The 6115-nt window shown below is 48.8% G+C and overlaps 1 long non-coding RNA gene across 1 annotated transcript; it reads left to right on the forward strand.

The window, feature by feature from the left end:
* Nucleotides 1–1242: 1242 nt before the first annotated feature.
* LOC123617756 (uncharacterized) lies at nucleotides 1243–5067 on the forward strand. Its single transcript, XR_006725989.2, has 2 exons — nucleotides 1243–1754; nucleotides 2468–5067. It is a non-coding gene; the product is annotated as an uncharacterized LOC123617756 (long non-coding RNA).
* Nucleotides 5068–6115: the final 1048 nt, after the last annotated feature.

Below are 6115 nucleotides of genomic sequence, written 5' to 3' on the forward strand. Positions count from 1 at the left end.
CGGGCGCGCGGGGCGGGGCGCAGGGAGGCCGGGCGCGCGCCCCCTGCCGGCCGGAGGACCGCCCGCCGCGCCCACTGGCCACCGCGCCTCCTCCCCGCGCCCCCCAACCCCGCTTTCCCCCACCCTCTGCTCGGCCTCCACTGCCCTTTCTTCCCTCTCATTTCTTTTTGTGGGGGGGTAGGGAGAGGGGAGGCAACTAGGTTTTATTTATTTATTTATTTATTTTAACAGAGATACTGGGGATCGAACCCAGGACCTCGCATGCACGCACTCTACCACTGAGGTATCCCCTCCTTTCCCCCATTTCTTTCTGCCGTGCTTTTACCTTCCCTTTCTCCATCCCCACCCCCCTTTCCTATTTCACTCCTCTTTACCTTCTGTCCTTGAGCACTGCCCCCAAACACCAGCCCAGTGTATTAACCATCTCCCCCAAATCTGTTACACTCTCCCGAACCACTGCCGCAAACTTGCACTGTCCCTGGGGGCTCGAAAGTCCCCGGCCAGCTCCCGCTAGACACCTGCCCCCACCTTGGCCCCGGACCCACCCTCGCTTGCTTGGCTTGCTCGGGCACAGACACCACCTACCCCGCCTGGGAGGTAGACTGAGCAGGCCTGTCTTCCGTTTTCCATAGGAAACACGTGAAATCATTTCTTTCTAGCCCAGACTGCTGCCTCACTCAAAGTGCAGAAGTTTTTATTCCGTTTAACTTTTAAAATAAATAAAGAGCCTACTCTGGGGAAGTGAGTGAGTTAAAACTCAAACAGTAGCGAGAAACTCCAAGATTGAAACTCCAAAAGTTTAGGAATTGTGGACTCTGGGAGTATGTTCTGCCATTTCTATTTGAAAGGATTTAAGGATACAGAAAATCACTGCTCTGATTCTTTGCCAGGGATTTGTTTAGCAAATTCCTCAGCGTGAACTTGAGCACCTCAGAACACAGGGTTCTAAATACGATAGGAGCTGGCACATTTGCCCAGAATGATCACGTAACCCACCAAATTTCAGCTTTATTTAGAACTGGGTTTAGTAATGCAGAGTCCTGTGGTTGCTACTCTGCCAACCTGACTTGTAAAACTCCAGCACTGCCCACAAAGCAAACTGGAAGCACCACAAACTCAGAGCCTGTCTCCTTCACTTTGCTCCCAAGCCATTTTCACACTAGCTTGGAAGACCCACCTATTCTCCCCAGAAAGCTTTAATTATGTAAATAACAAACACGCCCTCTTGGTGTGCACATGACATCCAAACCACACTCTGGTGGGAGTCCACCCTGTTCTTCAGCGTGTCCACGGCACATGTGGCGGTTAGATGATTATGATGCACACCTGGGACTTTTGTAGTGATGAGTGGACTTAAAAGCTAGATGTGAAGTTTGTGCTTTTTGCAATTACTCATAGTTAATGCACTGTGGTGACAGAAACTGGAACTGTTGGGGGAGTGGACTTATTTAACTAAACTGTGCTAACGGAAGTTACTGAAGTCCCAGGACCACACAGAGAGGGCTGTCTGTACTGAGAAGCATCCACCACAAGGAGGGACAGGCTGCGTTCTTCCTCCCACTCTGGTTCTGGCCCAGGGACTCACATTGCTCCGTGAAGCTTACATGCTTCAGGCAGAGCTCGTCCATTGGTCAAGGTCAGGGTGAAGGTGGATTTGTCTGACTCACTCACATTCTGCTCTCCTTGTCAGCAGGTGGCTCAGGAAATGGTATATGACCGACATCTGGCCAAGGAGACATGCAGGGGGATCTCTGGTAAGACACAGCTTCCAGTAGAAGGTTCTTAGCCTCTCAAAGAAGACCCAAGGATGAAACAGTCCCTTTTCTGTCAGAAAGGGGGCGTGTACAGGTGTGATGCTTGCAGCTGCTTATAGTTGCTGCTGTCACACTGCAGCCTTGAGAGCGAGCTGACAGGTCGTAGGTGTTGTAGGCTTTGATGTGGCTGTGTAGTCACTAAATTAACCAACCATGGAGACCCCCTATCTGGGGACATCTTACCATGTAAAGAATAAATTACCTCGTTGAAGCATTTTGAGTCAGGCCTTTTCATTTTGGAGCTGAAAGTATCCTAAGAATATGTAGGATTACATCCTTACAGATGTGACATTATAGAGGAAAGCTCGCAGTCACCATCCTCATCTTCCACTCTGAATTATGAAGAAAAAAGTATGCACCCAGACACGATGCTTTTGGAGAAAATCTTACGTAGGTACTTTCAAAGGAACTATCTTTTGGTCAAATTTTTTGCATGTGAGTCTTTTTCTTCAAAGGAAATAAATGTGGCTAATATTCAAAGTTGGTTGATTGGCGAAGTTCAGCTCCACCGAGGGAATTTACAGAATCTGAATCCGTTCCTTTATTTCATCAGAAGCTTCGTAACAGTCTCTCGTTTTTCATGAATTACTCGCTTTCCTTTTTAAAAGAATGAAATGTGTAAGCCTTACCTACCTTTTCTTTCTTCATTCCAGCATCCCCTGCCTCCTGGTTACCTGAGTAGGCCACAGATAACCTCGGTATGTTGGCCCCAGATGGTTTCTTTCTTCACAGCTGGCTGAGACGTGTTAGCTCCAAAGTCTGCTGAAAACAAACTCAGATTTTCAGACATCCAGTTGCTCTAAACACAGCCCCAATAAGCAGATTTTTAACCGTTTAGAGCTTGCCTGCTTTGCATACCCTGAGAAAGCGTGCCTACCGTCTGCTAGGTATAGGTAAGATAAAGCCACTGCGCTCTTTGGAGCTATCTGGTCCAGAGACTCAGCCCAGAGACATCGCCTGCCGTGTAAGCCCCCTCTCTGATCTCTCTCTCCCTGGGATGGGAAAGTTCCCTGCTCTTGTCCTCTTTGGAGCTGTGGTCTCCCACACAGCATCCTTTGGATGGTCTCCTGCCCCTGGGAGGAGGAGATGCAAACCTGTCATAGCCGACCTGATGACGTCTGTGTGCGCTACTGCCACCTTGTGGCCACATCTATTTCCTGCTTGACACTGAAATCCCTAGAATCCCCTGCACTCCTTTACCCCCAAACTATCCTCCATTTTCCCTCGAGAAAGTCAAGATTCTCACCAGGACGGACAGTGCATCTAACATCACAAAGTCGAGAAAGTGAGAACCACAGGGTGACTTCCGAAGGTCTCCGGAAAAGGCCCCAGTGATGCAGCAACACTGATGACAGAATTTTGGATTTGGCATATTTGATGGAAGTCGAAGACAGATTTCAGTTGGAAGAAGATGCTTCCAGGAGAGCTGAGCTCAGTTCAAAATCGGAGCCCAGAGAGGCACTTGGGGATTGTTGTTTCACACTCAGGCGTGAAAGCAGTCGTTCCATTTCTGGTCCTCCCGTTCTGGAAAATCACAGAGCAGTTTTTGGGCCCAGCTGCCTCGTGCCCCTGTGTCTGCAGACAGATGTCCTCCTCTGACGTGGGGCACACATGGCCGAGGTGGTCTCACCGGCTTGATTCCAGGTTTCAGCTCCAGGCCTTGAAACCAACTCTTTGGAGTCCCCAGAAGAGGACACCTGACTAACGCAGTTGGGTCAAGTGTCAGTTGGTATAAAAGAACTGCGGCTGGTGGGACGGGAGGAGAGTCACATGTGTTGGGGTGGGAGTCCCTCCCTCCCCATCCACTCGAGATGTCCGTGAGGAGTGACCCTCAGATCTGGGTCGGGCGAGGCAGGCAGCCTGAGGAGTGACACATCTTAGAGGAGAGAGTGTAACCACCAGACAAGGCCAGCGCAAGATGGCCCTCTGGGGCGGAACCACACTTCTTGTCCCCCTCCTCCTAGCTGGTCAGTGGACAGTGGCGTGTAATGGAAGGGACATGGCGCCAGCAGCTTATCCAGAAGCCGGGACACCGCTAGACATGTAGGAAGTTGGTGATGACTTCAACTGTACCCAGGGAGAGGGCAGGGCTGAGCTTCTTACACACACACATGCACAGTCACACACGTACACAACTACACACGCATACACGATCACATACATACGAGATCAAATGCACACAATCACATACATATGTGCATACAACACACGTACAATCACACACATACACATGCACACATGTGATCACACACGTGCACACACACAAATGTACACACATGCACACGCACAGCCCCTCACCTGTCATCGTGTGATTTTCTCCCCTTTTAAATACTGCTACTTTGTTTTAAGCACAGACAGAACGCACACACGGGGGCAGAAGGGAAACATCCAGTGTGCTCTTCTCCGTGTCCCCTTAGTGTGGACGCAGATCCCACACGTAAATTAGGACAGTCCTATGTCCTCGGGAAATTTTAGTTAAGTATACATGCATCTCTTCAAAAAAGGAAAATTAGAACACGTAAAGATATTAATGAATGTGTTTACTTTCAGATTACAGACATTTAACAATGAGAGCTCTAGCAAAGAAGAGGAACTGATTTTCAGGTTGGGGCCCCTCACACAGAAGCCACAGACAGGAAGGCCACGTGGACCCCGGGCGTGACTCAAAGGCCAGCAGAACTTTCTCCCCCTCATCTCCGCCCCTCTCCGAGTGTGGGCCCCAGTGTTTCTCTCTTATCTCACTCTGTTTCCCAGTTCCCAGAAGAGGAAAGGGCTGTTACCTGCCGCTCCCGGAAAGAAAGAGTATAAACTTACATGCCTTTGTTCCATTGCCAGATCCACAGGTCCTGGCTTGCTGGTTCTCCATCTTTAGATGTGAAGAGTAACAAATGCATCACCTGGGAGTGTGGCAGCTCTGACGGGACCGGATTCATGGCTGGGGGAGGCTGCTTCCAGCAAAGTGCAGACAGGTGGCGTGGGCAGTGAGCTGGGGAGACAAAATTACAGCTGTCTGCTTCCACAAACAGGCAGCGAAGAGGGGAAAAACCTATAATCACACCATTAAAGATAATGGTTGGAACATTTGAATACCATTTTGTTTTTCCACTGGGAAAGGGCACTTTCTGTTCAGACTGTAAGAAATAGGGATAGGATAATGTGGGTATTTTATCACAAGTTTCCATTATACAAATTATTTTATTTTATAACAATAATATAAAATTTATTTTATTAAAACTTTTCTTTTAATATTTCATTTATTTTCTAAATTCTCATGAGTCTACTGTTATAATCTGAAAAAGCAACCTGTTTAAAAATTAGTAAGATAGGTATTTCAAGAGACATCCCATTTTTCAAAGTTTTATTTCTGTTTTCTGCACACTTGTAGTTTGTACACTGAACAGACATCACTCATGGCTTGCTACCATGAAATGACTTTATTTTATGTCAGTGTTTGTTTAAATTCATTCAGTGGGGCTGGTTTTTCTCTGTACCTGGATAAAAACTCAAGCAGCTCCATGACTTCTGGAAGTCGCTCCTAAGTCTCATAAATCGTCACAATACAGCAACCACCATTTTCATGCCCGCAGTTTTCTAGACTCAAGCTCGAAGTGACTGAGGTGTCTCTCCTCTAAAAGGTGGGAAGCTTGCTGCCGGGGAGAGGGCATTTCTCTCATCCTCCATCCAATGTTCCGTTTCTTCCCAGATCCCTCCAGTTTGCTAAGCGTGTTTCTGACCACTGCGGGGCTGGAGGTTCCTCGGTGTTCTGGGGAAGCAAGACAAGGAATAATCAGGACTAAGCTGATTCGGCCCTGAGCTGACTTCTTACCCTCTGGTGCTGGCAGATGCCTAAACCTATTCTCTCTCTCTCTCTTCCCCTGCGCCCACCCACACGAGCGGGCAGCGCCCACGTGGGGTTCTGTTCACACTGCTTGGGGCCCAGCAGGCCAATAAGTCGAGAGACAGCTGTGGGGGCAAGGAATAGCGACTTAATTCAGAAAGCCCGCAGACCAAGAAGATGGTGGGCCAGTGTCCCAGAAAACCACCTCGCCTGAGTTAGAATTGAGGCTTCTTTGATACGGAAAAGGGCGGAAGTGAAGTCAACACTTTCTGGTTCCCGTCAGCCTCCGGCTCGTGTCTTCCTTCCCACAGCCACTCACAGGTGGGCCTGGTCAGGATGTTTTCCGGGAGCTGTAAAAGGTGTTTTAGCTTAAGGCTCATGCCTGGGAGGCAGGGTTCCCTGGCTGGGCCACTATGGATCACTTAAGCTTACAGGCAACCTCCCTTGAGTGATCAACTTGTAG

This window comes from Camelus bactrianus, chromosome 24 (assembly GCF_048773025.1).
Source record: "Camelus bactrianus isolate YW-2024 breed Bactrian camel chromosome 24, ASM4877302v1, whole genome shotgun sequence".
Taxonomy (NCBI): Eukaryota; Metazoa; Chordata; class Mammalia; order Artiodactyla; family Camelidae; genus Camelus; species Camelus bactrianus.